Source organism: Stylophora pistillata, chromosome 1, assembly GCF_964205215.1.
Source record: "Stylophora pistillata chromosome 1, jaStyPist1.2, whole genome shotgun sequence".
NCBI classification, from domain to species: Eukaryota; Metazoa; Cnidaria; class Anthozoa; order Scleractinia; family Pocilloporidae; genus Stylophora; species Stylophora pistillata.
Window position 1 is genome coordinate 45,188,416 of NC_142519.1, and position 22,028 is coordinate 45,210,443.

Genomic DNA, 22,028 nt, shown 5'->3' on the forward strand with positions numbered 1-22,028 from the left:
TTCAATGCGGAAGAAAATTTGGCAACGTTTTTTGAGTCAAAACGCCGTTGCTGATATCTATTTAGCGTTTTTAGTTAATTTTCTTAAATAACAGAAAGGAAAGAGGCAGATGGGTTGTGGCTTGTATGATTTTATCTGGTCAAAGAACAGTGCGATGAGCAAAATACCACATGCAAAATTTGAGTGAAGTAGGCACATGATTAATTTTAAGTCTATGGCATGACGTTTATAAAAATTTTTTTTCAGTCATTTTTGATGAGACATTTAGTATTTCCCGCTGTTCATAATTTTAGAATGACAACATGATTATTAGATTCTGAATCTTTATTTTTAACTTAACCACAGTGTTGCAGGTTATATTTCATCGCATTAATATGCTTTGAAGTTTACGAGTCTATTCAGGATTAAGACGACATGGAAAATCTCTAGCTAGTTCAAACGCCGTGCAATTTATGCGTGCGCCTCCGGTTAAGTAGGTCCTAAATTTTATCCATTTGTTATGATGCATACTTGGAAAAGGTTTGTAGCGCAAAGGGTTTTAATTTTTTTCATTATATAAAGTAACGGTTTTGGTATAAAATCTGACATTAAGTTTATACTGCTATGACCAAGCAAGCATAATGGCTTTGAGTAACAGTGTTTTGAAATGAACTAAAAAGATATGCGTTTCTGGAAGTAACAGTCCAATACTTTCGATTTGCAAGTTCGATTTAAAGGCTTCCACGATAAAAACCATTGATTGAAACTAGGTAATATCCGAAATTGCAATCGAAATCGTAAGTCTGTCTTCAAGGCGGAGAGCGGAGCATCGTGCTATTTTTATGTTTAAGGTAGTTAATAACCTTTTTATGTACACTTCTCACTGCTCTTTTAACAGCAACTATCATAACTATAATACACGATCGAAGAGAAATATCCACAAATCATTCGCACACAGAAGATGGGGGCACTGGATAACAACAAATTTTGCAGCGGACGCTTGGAATGCCTTACCCCTATCCCTAAGAGATGTGCCCATCTTGAGCCAATTTAAGCGTGGTATCAAGAGAGCACCTTTTTAATTAGTTTCCTCGTTTTTCGCATGTTAATTTTCAAATTAATGTAGTTTTATCTTCATATTTTTCGATATGTATTTTTTTCTTTTTATTTTTAAGTAATTAAACAACTTTTTTGTGATGTTGGCCTCCTCAATAATGATTAACTATTATTATTATTATCAAAAAAGCATTAACACCGGCCATACTACTGAATAAAAGTACACAGAAAAATTGTGGGGCTACTAGAGAAAGCTCACGGCGCTTTGCATTGAGGTTGCACGTAATTATTAAATCTTAATTAAAGTTTCTCTGTCTTGTAATTTTTCTGGGAAGTTTCGACCAAATATGCTGTTTATATAAAAAAGGTTATTTTCATAAAGTAAGAAGAATTAGCGAAGGAATGAATTCCAGGAAGGTTTATTACCACTGGAATACAGGTTAAAAGTCTCCAGACACTTAGCGTGATATTTTCACTTCAGTTGAATTATTCCCCACCCTTCTCCCCCGAACAATGTTGACATTGGGCGTTTGCAAACTTTACTAATACACTGTGATTATTCAGTTCTACCAGCATTTTTAGAGGGGATAGGAAGGGGATAGAAAGGGGAGGGGAGGTTTGCATGCCTGAAGTGGTCTTTTTTAATTCATATATATTTCGTTATAAGATATGTTTTCAACAACTGTCCCATGGAGTTTTGACCCCCGTTGTTGTCCTATGTTCTAGGAATGGGAGGTGAGTATTTATTAAGACCGGGATTTTCCGTATTGAATGAAATCTTCTTGTTTCACGAGATATTTAGAGAGCATCCTATCTTGCTCTTATGCACCAAAATATAATAAACCGAAGATTACAAACAATTTGTTGATTTTACAAGAATTTTGCAAACCTTTGATTCCTTCTTTCGATATTTTGAATTTGCGTGGGTGATCCTCTGGGTAATGTTCGCAATTTGTGCAATAAACCAGTCAAGTTTTATTGAAACCCACCTCACTAGATTTAGACGGAAAAAACGTAGAAAATGAATCAACAGGGCCTTTGAAGTCAAATTCTGCGACATCCGTATAAAAAAAATAATAAAGAAACAGTAACAAGAACAAGAACAAGAAAAATAATTTTCGCAAAATTTTTCCTCTTAACGGTAAGGAATTAGTACTTCCTCCTAAGAGCTATAGAATAAAAGTAATTATTTGAACAAATCAAGTTTGCTACCACCACATCACCCAGTGCGCCACAATGATATCTTTAAAACAACACATTTTCCTTCGAATCACTCAGAGAGAAAAAATAGTTTTGAGAGATGTTTCAAGTTGTTGCTTTCAAAAAATAAAGGGAGAAGTTTCCCGCTATTTCATTATTACTTATTGATGTGAAGTTAGAAAAGTGAAGTTTGACAAGAAGTTATTTGCAAAAAAAAATCATGCTCTTTTCCTGGATCTAATATTGAGGGAAATCGTGAATGATAACCCGTTAAAAACTGATGTAGCCAAATGCCTGTGTTAGGGTCCTGTAAAATATTTTAGTCTCAAGATGGTGATTATCAGTTGCTAGTGTACATAAAAGATCTGGTTTCTTGTATTTTGCTTCTTTCTTTTAACTTAATTTGAATAGAGATTGAAATAAAATATACCCAAAAAGGGAGAGTTTTATAAATTTGACGAGGAGCTGAACAACTTTTGCAGATGAGAACATCGAAAAAGTTCGACTCCATGACAGAAAATAATACCCAAGGAATGGCAGCCTTCGGGCCTCGTCCAAATCGTACTGAGTAAAAAGCAAAAATTAGGCTGTTGTTATACCCATGCTCAAAACTGAAGGAGTTTCTGTCAAGAGTAAGTTCTTTTGTGTAGAAATGGCGCCACAGATCTCAGATAGAAAGTAGCTGTTATGCAATTGTAAGGTTTTGTATTTTCGAGAAGCCTCGGAACCCAGCCTTTTCAAGCCTTAGATAGTATCGAAAACTCTACAATAAGCTAACCGTTCTTCTCAATAACAGGCGATTAGGAGAGTATCCGTGAGAAAATCAGGTGGAATGAGGCTGGGGGGATACAAATACTCAAGCCACCAATTTATGGTTCCAACCTGGTACGAATGCTAGGTATCAAGAACCGACAACTCACGAGAGTAACAGGTCAAAATACGTAATTCTTTGGGGATATGGTTTCCCACTAAGGGAAACCCCTATTTCCACATTAATCTTTTTGCGTAATTAAGACGCAGTATCTCTAAAAGCGGTCCAGTACATTTTGGTTCGATTTCTTTCAAACTTTGGCCCATTAATCTATATTTCTTTAAAAGTAATCGTAAACACCACTTTGTTTTTCTTTTTTCTGAACGAAAATTGCTTCAGCGCGTTAAGCGCTAAAAGGTTTATTTTTAGCAGCGCCAATCATTACAAATGGCACAAATTGCCGTGCTAGTCTTTCGAAAAACTCTTGGAATTTTTTCTTGCCACACATATTTAGATGGATCATATATAAAATTTTATCGCATAGAGTTTTTCTTTTCTGATGGCTTTTAAAGTTGAGAATTATTGTTCAGTTTGACACCTACTTTGCCATTGCCTCAATGACGGTAAGTATGCAACTTTGGTGTTCCTCAGTACAAAAGTTGAACTTCTTCCCCATGATATCTTTATTCAGACTAACTATTCAAACCTGTCGTGGAACAACCAAAGGCTATTTTAAGGCCAATATCTCCAACGAGCAATCACTTCCGATCATAATTCCTCTATTGGTAGTGGAAGCAATTCACTTAAGTACTCACGACGGAGGTAAATCGTTAGTTTCTCACTGTTACTCGAAAGGCGCCATTCGTAACGCCTAAATATTGAGTTTCTCTCGCTCTACAACTCGAACTAGATAGAATTAGTTTAAGACTAGTTCCTCTAGTTCGTCGTTTCTAGATATGAAAGCAAGGATTTCTTACCTTAACAGCGATCAATAAAAAGCGTTAGGTAAATATCGAACCAGGTTGGACACGCAGGTTCACCGATTTGGCTCAAATTTTGCATATAAACTTGGTTAGCTGTGCTAATCACTAAAAGAACATCTTAAGATCGAATGGAAATGTTTGATCAAAACAATGCAGTCTTGACAAAACCTCTCGAGAGGACCAGGGGAGCTAACTGGTTTGTTTGTCGACTGCAGGTCGCTGACTGCCCTCGCCGGGCTTATTTTTGTTACCCAACATACTGTGCGATCGGCCAATGGGCCCACAAATGTTTCAACCAGCCAAATTCAAAATTGGAAAGCCGATCGATCTGGAGATAAAAGCATCGCTAGTGAAAGATCTGTGGGAGGAATTGGGAATCGAGTGAATGGAAATGAAACTGCAACATCTCTGCTTTGATTTTCTGGAGGAATCGAGACTGGTGGTAATTTTTTGGTAATTTTATTCGCTTCGGGCGACGGACACTTCTAAAATAGGTTTCCGGCCTTGTCTTTCTTTTAGCAGTTGAATACCAACATAGCGCTAACTCGCCGAAAACGCTTCAAAATGGCCTGAGACGCTAGGAATCAACAAAGAAAACAACAAGGCAATAAGGTAGGCCCATTTTATTTCAAAACAAGACTTTTTTCTCTCTTTTAAAGCAAACCGATAACATCCCATACAAACCTTTATAAATATAAAACTTTGCGCAACTCGGTAAGAGTCACGTCTGCTTTTCTAGTAGTGAGCTTGGGCTGCCTGTGTCTAGGTATGCTTTTCAAGACAAGGTTTATTTCTTGACACTATCAAGCCTCCTACTCAGCTTGCTTCTCCCTCAGCCAACGGATAAGCTCGACTAGTCTCGTGGCTAAGGAAATGCAAATTTCAAAACTTACGTATATCACTAAAGCATCTAAAAACTCTTCCCCTTCCTACTTTGATAACCATTTTAGCCAAGTTTATTAAAACAACCATTTCTCAGGTTAAGAATACTCTTTTCCTGAATTACAATCAATACCATCTGAACCGGCAAACACGCACCATGATCAATTCTTTAACCACGGGCTCAGTTTGAGCACTCATATAGCAAATCAAAGAGAAAAGTTGAATTCTGTTTTAACTGGTAATCTTCAGAAAGAATTTATGAAATAAATTATAATAGTTACGGCTCCTCCAAGTTCGTCAATCCGCGAAATATATTTCGCGGTAACTTTTCCAGCTGGTTGCCGACCAAACGCCTGCGGTTTTAAATGGAGAAACATTCCACTTTTGTTCTCAAAGTAACAGATAAGATACAACTGATCAATAGTAAAGGCCAAAAATCAACTCTCACAAGTAATGTTTAAGGCAGTTTTAGGTAGGAAAGCCTGAAAAGTTTTAATCATGAGCTACCGAGCCCAAAAGGGGGAGAAACTACTATCAAACGTGTTTACGAAGTTCTGCCGCTTCTATGTGTCACCGTCAGCAAGCGTAGGTAACAGGGCAGTTGTGTGTCAAATGAATATTATTGCAAAAGATGATTATTACTCACAAATATCTCAACTGAGTTTGCCCGTCGAACAGATCGTCTGGTAATGTCTTTAAGTTGTTGTTTCCCAGCCAGCTGTAAAATTATAAACAATTATAAAAATTGCACTAAACGAAGGGAATTTAATTCCCTTCATTTTGTGCAATTCTTATAAATTCTTATTTAAAAAAAGAAGAAGCGGGATTCGCAACTTTTTATCGGAGGGGTCTCCTCTAATCGCTAATATAGGCTAATAAAAAAAGGATTTAGGAGTAGGTGTTTTTTGTTTTCATAATTAATTTTGCTATGTGATTGATGTATGAACGCATTTATTTATTAGTTTTTTCGAGTTTGGCAATCCAAAACATCCAGTCTCCGGATTTATGAATAACCGAGATATTTTATAAAGAATACCGTACCTTATCGTTGTATCATTGAGAATAGCGAATACCGTTGTCCTCTGGAAACATTACAATATAGTTCCGGTAAAAGTGGGGGGGGGGGAGGAGTCGTTAAAGCAAGCTTCAGAGCACTTTACTCACAGATCATACAACTTATGGGCCTTGAATAGGTCAGATGGTAGAGTATTCAGTTTATCGAAGTTTAGGGTTCTGTGTAAGAAAATACGGTCTCGAGTTTTTTACAACTTATTTCAAGTGTTCTTTAAAATTTGATTTCAGCTACCAAAGAAAATAGTTGCGGGTTGCGTTAAAACCGATTGCATAGAAAGTAGGAGTCCCTTCTAAATATGGCGACTGAAGCTTTAAACTAGTAAAAACATGCTCCTTCTAGCTTGGTATGGTATTAGAAAGATCATGGTTGAAGAGACATTAATGAAAACTAATTAAAGATAAAAGGTACCACTTAAAATATTGGAGAAACTATAGTAAGAAACGCATGATGCACGATCCTCGCAGTAGAGAGCGCTATTTATGCAATAGCGAAAATCAGACCTAAAAAAAATCAGGCCTGTACGGGATTCGAACCACTGACCTCTGCGATACTAGTGCAGCGCTCTACCAATTGAGCTAACAAGCCAACTGGGAACAGGCCGTTAAGTTGATTCGTAAGATACCCGTGATGATAAATCAGATGCAATGTATATATGAAGTTCATATATTTTGAACTGCGGTTGTAGATACGCATGATGCAAGATCCTCGCAGTAGAGAGCGCTATTTATGCAATAGCGAAAATCAGACCTGAAAAAAATCCGGCCTGTACGGGATTCGAACCACTGACCTCTGCGATACTAGTGCAGCGCTCTACCAATTGACCTAACAAGCCAACTGGGAACAGGCCGTTAAGTTGATTCGTAATATACCCGTGATGATAAATCAGATACAATGTATATATGAAGTTCATATATTTTGAACTGCGGTTGTAGATACGCATGATGCACGATCCTCGCAGTAGAGAGCGCTATTTACGCACTAGCGAAAATCAGACCTGAAAAAAATCAGGCCTGTACGGGATTCGAACCACTGACCTCTGCGATACTAGTGCAGCGCTCTACCAATTGAGCTAACAAGTCAACTGGTAACAGGCCGTTAAGTTATTTATGCAATAGCGCCCTCTACTGCGAGGATCGTGCATCATGCGTATCTACAACCGCAGTTCAAAATATATGAACTTCATATATACATTGTATCTGATTTATCATCACGGGTATATTACGAATCAAGGCTGATAATTTCGAAAGAAACTGTTTGGGGCTGCGTCGGTGGGAGTAACGAAATAATTTGGATATATCAACAAAGTTGAAAAGGTAAATTGGCCACCGTAATGATTACAAAAGCTGACGTTTCGAGCGTTAGCCCTTCGTCGGAGCGAAGGGCTAACGCTCCGACGAAGGGCTAACGCTCGAAACGTCAGCTTTTGTAATCATTACGGTGGCCAATTTACCTTTTCAACTTTGTTGATATATCCAAATTTATATATTACGAATGAACTTAACGGCCTGTTCCTAGTTGGCTTGTTAGCTCAATTGGTAGAGCGCTGCACTAGTATCGCAGAGGTCAGGGGTTCGAATCCCGTACAGGCTTGATTTTTTTTTTTTCAGGTCTGATTTTCGCTATTGCATAAATAGCGCTCTCTACTGCGAGGATCGTGCATCAGGCGTATCTACAACCGCAGTTCAAAATATATGAACTTCATATATACATTGTATCTGATTTATCATCACGGGTATATTACGAATCAACTTAACGGCCTGTTCCCAGTTGGCTTGTTAGCTCAATTGGTAGAGCGCTGCACTAGTATCGCAGAGGTCAGTGGTTCGAATCCCGCACAGGCCTGATTTTTTTTTTTTTTTTTCAGGTCTGATTTTCGCTATTGCATAAATAGCGCTCTCTACTGCGAGGATCGTGCATCATGCGTATCTACAACCGCAGTTCAAAATATATGAACTTCATATATACATTGTATCTGATTTATCATCACGGGTATCTTACAAATCAACTTAACGGCCTGTTCCCAGTTGGCTTGTTAGCTCAATTGGTAGAGCGCTGCACTAGTATCGCAGAGGTCAGTGGTTCGAATCCCGTACAGGCCTTATTTTTTCCTTTTCTTCCCCCTTAAGTAAAGACAACTTTTTTCTGGTTTTGACAAAGTCCAAAATTAGGAGAATTTAAGGCCCAATATCACAGATGACCAACCCCTTTTGGCCACAATTCCTACATGGACAGTGAAATCCATCACTGCAATTGCAAAATCAGTACTAAAGTTTTCCGGGCAACTAATTTCATTACTCATGCTGACGTAAACATTACATCTATTCTAAGTAATCGCTTTTTGGTCTGTATCATCAAAATTCTGTGAATCACATCTTTGTTCATTTGCTCTAAAATTATTTTCAATCCGCAAAAACTTTCAGACAGAACATCATCTAAGCCTAAAAGGGGAAAGAATCTTTGAAAAGTGGAAATGTCGCCATTTCTAGGGACTTTCTCAATGGCCATATTTGTACTAAATTGTCCAATGCTTCGATGACGAAGGATCTAAAACGTAGTTACAAGCTAAATACATGTCATACGGGTGGCTCGGCTGATACCTCGGGCTTGGTTGCATTTAATTCAGTCCTCAATCTGCTAGGTCTGTGACCTGTTTCGTTTGATCGTTGAATTGCTCAGTAACAGGACTTAGAAAGACCCAATATCCTTGTCCTTTTCTCAAAAAAAAAAAAGTATTTCCGACTTCCAATTACATAAAATGTTGGAAGGTTGCTAAAGGATCACTGGTCACCATGGTAAACTAGTTCTCTTAGTTTCTCCGTCTTTATCAATGCTCCACCTTTTATCAAGCCGGCGATATTAATCAGCAGTCAAGCGTGTATGCCATATAACCGGTTACCATGTGGCCGGGGCAGTTGGCCGCCGGAATATAATATATCATGCACTCCGAGGCACAATGATGCATCAATGTCAAAGTTATTCAGTTTTAAAAGGATTGTGGGATCAGTTCGAACGTTGAAGCCTATCAGATTTGAATGCCACTCTGCTAGTCACACTATCACCGATATATCCTGTCCAAGACTTAGTTGGTCGTCACTGCTACCTCGCAATGCCAGTTTGAGTCAATATTTCACTGTTTTTCGTCACTTATCGAGCAAAACGTCGAGTAGTTTTCTCGCACGTCATAAAAATCAAGGGGGTGGTTACTACAATCCTGTAGCCCTTTAGAACAACAAAAAGCTATTCTCAGACAGTTTCATCTCACATTAAAGTAGTACGTAAGAGGTTTTCGAAATGGTCCCAGTATTCAAATAAAAGCTTGCATTCTCAAAAAGGCGAAAGGCGATGATATCTCTTCAAATTCGTTTTCTAGGACGTAGAAACAACCTTTCGCTATATTTTTTCTTGCAATAGCACGCAATCTTTTCCCCTGACGAACCTAGAGACTTTTACGAAAATACGAGGATCCGATAACTGGTAATTCATTTATTGATTTATAGGGAGAGAGAATTCTGGTTGTCTTTTATTCACACTTTATGCCTGAGATGTTTGGAAATACGCGAGAATCGGTGTCGCAAGTGCACTCGACGAAATGAACTCACCTTCTGAAAATGTCGCTTAGTCGAACACTCCCACAATCTTGAGATGCATTCTGACGTCCCTGGTCCTCAATTTCTCTTTTCAACTGGCATCTGACTGGCCACCCACAAGCATTGACAATTACTTTGCCAACTGCGCATTTTAAAATTTTCGGAATTTAAGGAGTTAGTGAGTTCCGTGTTTTGGTGTTGACATAAGCGGATGGTCGGTTATTCTTTGTAACCGTTAAGAGCGGCTTCTACTTCTGTTCTTTTCTTGCCACGAAATTGATTGCTGACCCCCTCCTATTTCTCACTCCACCTTTAATTAATAATCCGCACTTTTGGAATGAAGTAATTTCTAAGGTACATCGCGACGAAAAGCCAGATATGACAGTAGACAGCAAGAGATTACATATCAAATGTAAGCAGAAAACCTCAGATAAAATATGTAAGAGATTTCTATAAACGTGTCACTTTCTTACCATTTTCTTTTTCTTGAGTTGGTTGAAGACCAAGATGCCACGGTTTTTTTTTTCGATCAACCAGCAGCAGCAGTAATTTTCGGTAATTATTCTTTGTTACATTTTAAACTTTGTAGACTAGAAACACAAAGCAAGATTTGATATAGTAGATGATTGTCAAAGCCGCTGAACAATATTGCAAGCTTGATCTGATGAAAGATGGCGGATTATCCTTTTGTTTTACATTAGCTTTCGGGACATTAAATGATTTTCTTGCCTCCAACGCATATCATGTAGGCCGAAAAGCATTACTCAATGTTAAACCAATAATTTAGATCGATCTTTCCATGAGCTCACACACCGTTTAATAAGTTCATCAAGGCAACGAAGCATATCAAATCTGGTACATTGTTGACGTAATGGCTATTTATCTAACAAATAATATCAAGCCAATAGTTGCAACTGAGACACTACAGAGACATGTATGTTTGGCTGACTTTCTTTCTAGATTTCTTTTGTCAAAAATTCGACTACATGCCCCCTTACTAGTTATTATCAACTGCTGCTTTTACTCGCGATTAATCCAAATATGGCTGCGAAAAAGGTCCTCAAAAAAGGAGTCAATTTGCACCAATAATAATAATAATAATAATAATAATAATAATAATAGTAATAATAGTAATTTAATATGTACATTGCGCCAGTTAACATGTGGATATGATGAAATGTGCATCGCAACACTTTTCGGGGGACTTTGGCTGGACTGCATCAGCAGTTTACAAACAATCGAAGGAAAATTATTTGAAGATGCTCCCCTCCCCCCAATATCCATTAAACACCAATAAAAGATTCTGTCCTCGATCAGGTGTAAACGATGGTCTCTACAAAATTTCATCTGAGTTTCAGGTCATTTCAAGTCAATTAAACAAAGATAAGGTTTACGGTATTGTGCGAAAAGAGACGAAAAGCGGTTTGTTAGATGTAAATTTCACGTCAGCGTGGATAATAAAATAGTTTTTCCAAAAACCTTATTACGGATTTTGCAAGTCTAGTGATGGCTTTCACTGCCCATGTAAGAATTATAATCGGAAGGGGTTGATCATTGGAGATATTGTCCTTAAAATACGTCTATTTTTTTTACGTTTGTCAAAACCAGAAAGAGTTGCCTTTACTTAAGGGCGAGGTAAGGGAAGAAGTAAAATGAAAAAAGTTAAAACAGTTAATTTTTCTTAAAGTATGTTAGATATAGAACACAACCAAGTTGATTGAATTTGCAAATGGCTTTTCTGTTTATCACAGTAGCAATTCAAAGTTAGCTAATGAATTATGCAATAAAAAGCAGGAAATGGGGGTTTTCCTATGGGGGGACCCTTTATCTCCCAGGGAATAACATGTTTTGTCCTTCTATTTCTCAACCATTTGTTAACTCATGATACTTAGCATTTCAATGAAGCTTGAGCCAAATGATTGATTTGAGCATTATCGCCCCTGCCTGGTTCTGCCCGGTTTTCTCCTACTGTAAATTCAATGAATGATAAAGTGAAGTAAATAACTAGAAATGATTTTATACTACTTTTATAACTCAAAAGCTCAATAAGACTATCCTTTGAAAGTGAAAAAAGTAGATTAATTGAGTTATTAAGAATATGCTAACACAGACATGCAAATAGAAAAAAAAGACAAAACCAAAATAACATAAGATTAAAATGACGGATAATTCAAAGAACCTCTCCGAAAAGATTAAAGGATACTAAACATGATGGTTGGTACTTACAGACGTCTCAAGTACCGAAGCCTATTAAATACTCCTGCGAGCAACTCCTTTAACTCATTGTTAGATAGGTCTCTGTTTCCAATTAGCGATCGCAAAAATAGAAAGAAATAAAAGTTGCCAATTGCTTTCCAAATAAAATGTTCCGTTTTCCAACGTTCAACTGACTAATTTTTTTTAACGAGCACAATTTTAATATTCAATTTACTTCCTCTACAATCGCCTTCATGTAACAGCATGGGTCTAAGAAAATAGTATAAATATTAGATCAGGAATCTTTTGGTCACCCAGTTCGAACATTTAGATTCTATCGGTTGATAGACCATAATTTCAATAAGTCTCCCTCGATACAAAAAACAGAGAAGCTCTTCGGTTTGAATTGCTTAAAGTGCTGCCGTGTTGAAAAGAAATCAAAGGTTAACACAAGCGATTCATTTAAAAAAATTAAACACATGAAGTGTACAAATATGAGATTTCACAAATCTACGGAATCGCATGTGTCTGAAAAAAACTACTTACAGCCTTTGAAGCGTACTTAAGCTATCAAAAACTCGCGGCGGTAATGTCTTTATTTGATTGTTTGACAAATACCTGTAACCAACATAAGACATCTTAGGAGTGCTAAATGTTAGCTGTTAGCTATGATTAAGATTCTAGAAATTTGTTCTTAGGGGAAGCAAGTTACCATTCATCAAATCGATAGTGTGGCAAGTATCGTATAGCGATCATCCGCATTTCCTTATATGTGCCAAAAAGAGCCCTTGATGAAAAACGATTTTAGTTTTTGTGTACATAGAAGATTCCACCCGTCAGTGGAATTGCATTTACATCAAGAAGAATGCTTACAGCCAAGTTAACCAAGTCAAGTACTCCGACGGTAGTGTCTATCCGATTTTTTGACAAATCTGCAACAAGCATGGCATTGCAAGGCAGCGACTTGATGTTGTAGTTCTTTGTTCCCGATTACCAAAGGTTGATTTGCAGAAGACGAGCCTTACTCACAACGTTGTAGATACATACTGGGACATCTCAATGCCAGCAAACAATCCCGCGAATAAGATATTTAGCTGGTTGTTGGACAAGTCCCTGCAAGGTGCGATATTTTCTTTAATATTTCGCTGGAAAGCAGAACTTAATTATTGCAGCAAAAGCGTTTCTTTTCTCGCGAGAAAGTTTGAGGCTTCAAGCAAACCGAACCGTTGAGAGGTCTGTCGGGTAGGTTTCTCGCTCGAAGGCGGGCATTTCAATTCCACCTTGAAGCCAGCCCGGTTGATGGAAATGCAAGGGCCTTAACACAAGACCAGCACCTGTATGCAGCCTTGCCACTTGGCTATTTAATGGTAGCCCTTCGTCGGAGCGAATGGCTATTTAATGGTAGCCCTTCGCTCCGACGAAGGGCTAACGCTCGAAACGTCAGCTTTTGTAATCGTCACGGTGGCCAATCTACCATTTCAACTTTGTTCATATATCCAAATTATTTCGTTACCCCCACCGACGCAGCCCCAAACAGTTTCTTTAGAAACTACCAGCCTTTATTTAATGGTAGGTTGCTAGTAGCTCTGTGTCTAAAGCTCAGGTGTGGGATGGGAAGGATTTGGATCCCTTTGACGTCTTACTTATCTCAATGGCACACTGGTTTGCAGGATTGTTAATCAGCTTGTGCCCTGTCGCACCTTTGCCGTTGGGCTAAAACTTCATGGCTGGAGGTTGGTTGAGTGTCAAAGCATGGGTTTGGGGAGAGGGTTAAATTTACTTTGCAAACACCTACTGGCTAGGTTTTCTTCAAACTATAGTAGTAAACCTTTACTTGGTCCAATTTCGATTTTATCTCTTAACTTCTCTCCTTCCTTTCTTCTTTCGGTCCCTTAGGCCGAAAACTGGCCAAACGGATAATCTCTATTTTGTTGATAGTTTCTGCATTACGGCAAGGCAAGTACACGTTCATCTTCTGAGCCGAATAGCCATCTTTGTAACTTTGAACAGAATTATCTTTCTTCGTGACAGAAAGTCACCTTACATGTCATACTTCACAACAACTGGGATGGGCAGCATCCATCAATCTGGTTGATGCTTGTTCTGACGTTTAACTATATTTCTGCTTTTAATTCAGTTCACTTTTAGTAGAGGATTGTAACTTACAGCGTTAAATGCGATTTCCAGGTAAACACTCCTGAGGATAAATTACTTAGCTGGTTGTTGGACAAGTCCCTGTACAATGCGATAAGCACGTAATCAAAATCAAACCAGGATGGCTCCCTAGAGTACGTGGATAATTTTCACGTGACGTCGTAAAATTCCAAAATTTGAAACTAAAGAGCCAAGGCATAAGGGGGTTTAAATTCATATCTGTTTTCAAATTTTCAGCCCAATAGTGTGCTTGGTTTGGAAACCAGTGCAGCTTGAAGTTCACAGTAGTGGCGTTGCGTGACATACAGCCCCGATCGTGTCTGTCGAAAAATATACATTTATCTTGTGATTTTTAGCTTTTTGAGGAGTTTACGTATTAGGAAAAGTGTATATGTTAATGTTTGTTGGCTCAGTTCAGATAATAAGTCGACTAGATAGCTAAAGTAAGTTTGAGATGTTTCTACTATTTTCCGGCCGCCATATTGGTGTACCAAAGATGTGCACCAACATGGCGAATCCATACTGGGCTCTCCAAATTTGAACAAAGCATTTAGACGAATATCTGAGGTTTGGAGAATCGAAAAAGCCTAAGACTGCAAGGAGTGTCTTCATTACCCATCTCCCATAACACTACAATTTCTTGACCTTATCCGCAGAACAGTTTTCGATTTATTTTTGGGTTGCGTGAGAGTGAAAACGTCGGGCAAATCTCCCTTCAGAGTGATAGCAACAAAAGGAAACCTATCCCAAACTTTTCCCCATCAAGAGATTTACCAATTTGGCAAACGATAAAATAAGGCTTCTGTTTTGGTTGGTAATTTTGAGATTAATGTTGGAAACAGTACTCCTAATGAGAGGCAATGATATTCTAATTATGGGCCTAAATACCGTAAAATCTTCAGACCTAGTTATATTATTTATAACATCCATTTTTTAGAACTTTTTAACATTTTTTTACCTGGGTAGACCGGGTAAAGCTTGTAAAACAAGCTAGAGACTATCATTTCATGGATAAACTTAGCAAAATTACAAGATTTAAATCTAATCGCATCTTTCTAGAACGGTTCGGCGATATCTGCGAGTTTGGTCGAGCCACACTACCCTTGCCGGGACCAAACGAGCCTGAAATGACGCCGAAGCGTTCTCAAAGGATATGATTAGGTATTCAGCATGCTCAGTTTCAGCCTCAAATCTAGTGAAATTTTTGTTAGCAACGGAAATGAACACTGTTAGGCGCTTATCGTGCGGTTTGCAAGAGAAAAAGAACTGGTCAATCAATGACGCAAAAAATGAGGTCATTATGGACTTCTTTTACCCTATGTATTGCTATTCAAGATTCTGACTTACAATGTTAAACGTGAGTGGAAAACCCAAATCCCAGCGCACAGTCCTGGCGGTAAATCCTTCAACTGGTTCCTAGACAGGTCCCTGTCGTCATGGATCAATAAGAGATTTACTAGATGTTTTTTTTTTTATATCTACTGATATAATGGTATCTATTTAGTACAGTTTGGCGATATTTGCGAGTTGTAAAACAGTTAATAGGCGTGTTGAAGCAATCTACCCAGTAGCAGTTTCTCGCCACCTGATTATCAGAGTAATAGTACAAAATGGAAAAAGGGAGACTAGTTTATTCAGTTTTACCTGGTCATCTTAATGAAAATTCCCAATAAAAAATAAACGAGGAAAAACGTGGAATCATCCTTTTGAGCTTAGTTTTAGGGTCTATGTTCATAGATTCAACATGTAATGTACTGATTAAGCAATGAGTGGAAAACGAAACCGAATGATTCAAGGAGATCCTTCGTGAAAACAGTGAGGTGTGTAATTATGGTCAGAGATGTTACGAACGACAGGTCGCAGCTTGGAGATGTCAATATATTTCACTTTATTTCTTAAAATCCAAATAAAATTTCTCTATCTTAGCAGGGGTAAAAACAAAACTAAAACTTCAGAAGAGGTTTTTAAAGTGCTGAGCATCTTCTCCTTACAGATATTGCAGCCTACTGATGCCACTGAAAGTCCCTGCTGATAATTTCTGCAGCTTGTTTTTGGACAAGTTCCTTGAAACAAATGAACATATCGAGTCATTATCTCAACTGTGAACCATAAACCGCATTTCTTGAAAAACAATTGAGGATTGTGGTTTTTAATTGATTATCTTAACCCTCCCTAGCGGGATTGCGGGGTTGGCGGGGTGGTGTTGAGGCCTTATATGTCACATGGCATGAAAAAGATAGGTGAAGGTGAAGGTGAAGGTGATCTTAACCCTCCGGAATAAACAATTGCTCTATAAATCACTCTTAATTTTATAATATTCCTCCACTAATTTCATCAGGGAAAAATCTAGCGAAATGAAAATTTTTCTCGTGTTAAGTTCCATGTCAAAAGTCGTAAAAGCCTATAAAAGGTTGCTATAGTTCAGGCTTAACCGAATCCGAAAAAACCTTCACTTTTTTAAATAATTGTAATAAACATAATTGTTAATGATTGATCGGGACGTTTATGTTTTTTTCTCATGCGTTACATTTTGCTTTGGACTAGCAATCATGTTTGGAAATTAACCTGGGGTTAGGTGGTTCGCCTTCTATCTGTTTACGGAATCAAAAAGGAAACAGAAAGAGATAAAAAAAGATATGTATTTTAACCTGACTTTCAGCTCTAAAAGATTAGGATCACCGCCAAAAATTCATTGGGCAAGTGAGTAACACTTTCCCAATAGATAGATCATGACTTGTTTCACTGATTTTTTCTTATCGAAAAATAAGATGAAGTCAGTAGCTGAAGTTCCATATAGTTCAGGCTTAACTAAATACGAAAAACTGAATTACCGCATACTGGAATTTTACTGAACATGATTCTCAGTTATTGATCAGAAGTTTATGTTTTCTTCTTCTTAAAATGGGCATTTTGCTCTCCAGGAGCTAACAATATTTGTCCATATATATATATATATTTGTCTATAGTCATTTTCTGTTCCTTGAAGCTCACAGTTTGCCTCGAGCTTCGCTCTCGAAAAACTGTTCGCATCTCGGAACAGGTAATGTCCGTACATATTTTCGCGTTAAATGGAGGTTAGTGTCTGTACATTCCACTGTTCTAGTTGAGTGTATTAGGTCACGGGAAGGATTTACCCGAACCGCCACGAGCGAAAATATTTGAATTGATAGGTAAAAGTCCATATTTCCAGCCGTTTAGGTAAATAAAATCAACTCGTTCCTAGCGTAAATACTTTTCAGGTATAGTACGCATATTGTCTAAGATGCTTAGATGGTGCTTACTCTCGACATCAAGACTAATATTTTTCTTCTGAAGCTGACCATTGTCGTCCACCTCGCAGCTGTAGTTTGCATTTCTTTCTTCTTCAGTAATGTTTAGTCGGTATCTTACACTCGTACTGTTTTGCACAACATCTCCATTCTTTCTCCAAACGATGCGAGGAGCTGGTTCACCGTCAACCAAGCACTACAAAGACGAAGAATGGTTGAACAGGACAAACTATGTCTGTGGTACCTCACTCAGGTTTGCAGGAACTAAAGATAAACTCATAGAGTTAAATATTAATTTTTCGTCTTGACTCGAGTTTGGAAAGAAGTTACAGTCCTGAGTTCCTAGGAGAAATTGAACCATAGACGTTCGAATACCGCACATCTATGCTTTAGCGTTGTTATCATTTCCCCTCAGTTATGCCAACAAAACATTTATCGAAATTGAACTTTCAAAATACCTACCTGTTTCATTTATTGCCTTTCCCTCGTAGCTTGAATCGTGCTGAAACCTGTATCTATGCTGGGATGAAAAACTTAACCACATGCTACGTCCACTGGATCGCCGGGTAAAATAAGGAGTATTTCTTCCACAGAATACACCCAGTAGATTGGCAAACTGATTATAACCATCGCGAATCTCAAGATACTTTTCATCAACGCAAGGTGCTCCAGGAGAAGAATAAGACTGAGAGATGGCAAACTCTATATCCACATATTTCCCTTCTTCCACTTGAATGAGCTGAGTTGTATCAAAGTATGGGATACGTTGCCGGGAGTATACTTCTCTGATTATTGGAACTATAACAAACAACATACTCTTATTTAGGAGTGCGTATTTACACACATCGCTTGTGAAGTCTCCTGTTCAGTCCACTTTTATTTCTGCTCGCCACTGACCATCATGTCTTTCGCTAACGAACAAACAGGTCGTCTCATAAATGTTTAACGCAAACACGTAATACAATGCTTTAAACATCTGCAGGAAGAAAGTACCTATAACAGGGGAAAAACTACGAGGATGGGATCACAGTGGCGACTCTTAGCGAAATAAATGCGTAGGCATTTGAACTATCGTCACCATACACTCCTATGGACTAACGTTTGCTGGAAAAAGTCCGGCGCGGGACCACGAAATTTAGTTTTAATTATCTGAAGGATATGCCTTACAAATATCGGCTGCGTAAATTTTCTAAGTATGTTACTACTAGAACATAGAAGGGAAATGAAAGACAGGTGCCTATTTAAAAAGCGAGAGCAGGCCTCGTGGACCTCTGCCATCCTGCCACCAGTTTCTTCTCCTAAACCGAAGTACATCAATTCACGCTAACTCAAATACTAAGTACCTATGCAAAACAAAACTATTTCATGTTTATAAGGGCTGAACATCAACTGGGACATTGTCCTGTTTCCTGTTCGAGTTGCTATTTTTATATTTATGATTTCATTATTCATTTTTTCTACCCAAATCGTTTAGTTATGTATCTACCCGTGTAACAAATTCAATAAATACAAGCTCCAACGTAGTCAAACCACATGGAGAAAACGTAACGCTTAATTCTTGATCAAAGATAACTCAGTGAAGGAATACTAGCGACGAGCAAATTCTTCACGGTCACTTTTTCCAGCGATTTCATATCTCGGCTAGGTAACTACTGTGTCTGTGATGTGCTTGTGGGCTAACAAATACTAAAGAGTATAAATAATTCCCATAAGTCCAGCAAAGAGCAACTCCACTCCATACTGTTTTCCGAATATCCTCGGGTATCCTGATAACTCGAAGAAACAAACAGTCGTATTCGCGAGAGAGGTATAGAGGGCTTAGAAATTTGATAGAGAACGGCGAATTCTCCACTGGTTAGTGATTTATCAGTTCTGGTTTATTTTCTTTTTAAGTGATGCATACTTCACATTTTCTTACAACGTCTTCAAACTAACGTCAAAGAAATTGGGATTATCGGAAATTTTTCTCATCGCTTCTTTCTTAGACTTAAAATTCACCCGCAAAGTGGCACATTTGTTTACCTTACGGAAACCAAACTTTCCGCAAAAATACGTCATTAATTTTTTAAATGTCCCTTGGCGAACGCAAGTAAATTGATAGAAGATGTTCTCTCGGGTAAAAACAGCAATCGATGCGAGAACAAAAAAAGTTGTATGCTTCATGCTGGTGAATAATGCATTAAACTTCTTAATTCAATAGGAACAATTAACTTATTGAAAACAACAGTGAAAATCCATGTACCATTGATAGACATCTTCCTTAACAAAAGGAAATAAATGAATGTAAATTACATGTATCCTAAAACCTACAGAGAGCTATAGTCATGAGCAATGCTCAAAATGTGCCTGTAGCGTTATGCCAGTATATGTCTAAGAAAAAAATGAAAAACTCGTAAGGTAGTCGAAGTGAGATTGTTTAACGATTTTAACAGTGTACTGATTTCTTTGCATTTGACTGTTATCTGAAAATGACTTGTCAGTCTTGCAGCTGTTAATCTATTCTTCGAAGTAGTAAATTATTTGTTCAAATACGTTAAAAAACTGACTGTATATTGTTTTCTGTGACAAAAAAGAATATTCTTAGTCAAAAACAATTGGAAAAGGAGGTATGGAATTTTTCAGCGTTCTTTGCTCCTATAATCCTACATAGCTCTTTTCTCCTTTCCTTTTTATTTTTGTTTTGTTTTTCCTGAATAATAATATTGAATAATTTGAAATTTTGGAAATATCAGTACCTAAAGTTTTCGAGTCCAGTTGATCAACTATCCTGTACGGACATGTGCTCTAGTATCGAACTTGATCCTGACGTTTTTCAGCTACTTCAGCTAAAATATACGTGGAATATTTTGAGCCTGATATAAATATAGGGAGAACCCGTGTCAAGAGTATTTTTTATTCAATCTTTTCCGCTATTTCGTATTTTTTTCTTCTCGAGGGTGCGTAAGTTTGTTTCTCGTAACAATCCATGTCACTTAATGCCCGTTTAGCTGAGTTCACTCGAGCTCATCTACTATTAAAATATTTCTACTGGATGTTTAAAGTAATAAAGTTCATTTCTGGTTCCTGTCGTGCAAATAATGATATTGCCTCGGTTCGACCTTATAAATGCACTAAATGAACCAACTAAGCACTTGTAACAACAGAGTAGCCTACCTGAAGGTAGAATATCTCACAACTTGAGTTATCCCACTGCATGTGCTATTCGACTCGCTTATACCAGCGAACGGAAAATTTTCCTTCGAATCACTTAAGGAGAAATAATAATTTTGACAGATGTTCCAAGCTGTCGCTTTCATGTGATAAAAGAGAAGAAGCTTCCCGTTATTTTATTAATATTATTCATTCGTGTGAAGTTAGAAATTCAAGTTTGACGAGAATTTATTTCCAAGAAAAAGATCGTGGTCTTTTCCTGGAATTAACATTGAGGGACGTTGTGGAAGATTATTGGTGAAAATTGAAAAAGTCAAATGCTTCTTTCAGGATCTCATAAAACATTTTAGTCTCAAGATGGTGATTAGTAGTTGCTAATATGCATAAAGTCTCGTTTTTTGTATTTTTGCTCTTTTGATTGTAAATTGTTTAAAAAGAAATTGATAACACCAAAAAGGTCAGAGAATTTTTTTTAAATTTGAGCTTCAGATGAGAAAATCGAAAAAGCTCAGCTCTTCCAAATGGTAAACCAAGTTAGATGCTCAAAAAGTGAAGGAAATAACTTTCAACAAGAAACTTGAGGCAGCCTGAAGACCTCGTACACTCCACAACGAATGAGGACCGAAAATTAGGCCCTTGTTATACCCATGCTCGAAATTGCAGTAGTATCCGCCAAAAGTGACTGTTTCTGCTGTGGAGAAGGGAAAGATTTTATGTGGACGAAAAACTCGTGTTGTGGGAGTTTCCGATTGGCCGTTTAGAAATTTATCAGGCCAAATCTACAAGAAGCCTTACAGCTACTAGTAACTTGAAATTGTCGAGTCCATCTATCATCTTGATAGGATAGCTGCTTTATTCAATACTTTGATGTTGTTTTTGAGCTGTTTCTAATCAAATGTGAGTAGAAGTTTTGGGCCTGATGAACAAATTGGGAAGAACCCACGTCAAACGTAATTATCATCGATTATTTTCAATATATTTTCCACTTTTCGTTAATGCCGGAGTTTGTTTCGTGTAGTAGTCCCTATTTACCTGTTTACTCGCTATCCTGTCAAAACTTAAAATTTTTAAACTACATTTTTCAATAAGTAAAATTCATTCCTGGTTCCTGTGGTCATAATTTTACTTTCCTCAGTAAAACATGATAAATGCATTAAACAAAACAACAGAGCACGTGTAACAACGAAGTAGGCTACCGGTCGCATTTACCATCGAACGGAAAATTTTAAAAGTCAGATCACCAAGATAGCATAATAATTCTGAGAGCTGTTTCAAGCTGTCCCTTTATATGACAAAGCGAGGAGCATCCAGAAACTTATCTATTCATGTTAAACTGAAGTTAAGGTCTCATGTACACGTATTGTAGTCATTCTTGAACAAAGTTCATTCTCTTTTTTGCGAAATCTGCACATGGGAACATCGTTAAATTTTACAGTCAAAGACAAAGGTAACCCAATGTCCTTTCTAAGTTCCAATAAAAAGCTGAAGACTTTAGTTGTAAGATTGCGGCCATCAGTTCACTGACATTGCTTGCTTGCTGGCTAAATTATGGGTTGCTTCTCGTTGAGGTCCCTGTCTCTGTCCATATTTTTTGCTGTAGTGTGGAGGGGACACATTTTATCCGATTTTCGATGCGGAAGGAAACTTGGCAGCATTTTTGGAGTCGAAACGCCGTTTTTAAAAATTATGTGGCGTATTAAGATAGTTTTCTCAAATAACACAAAGGAGAGAGGCTGATGGTAACTG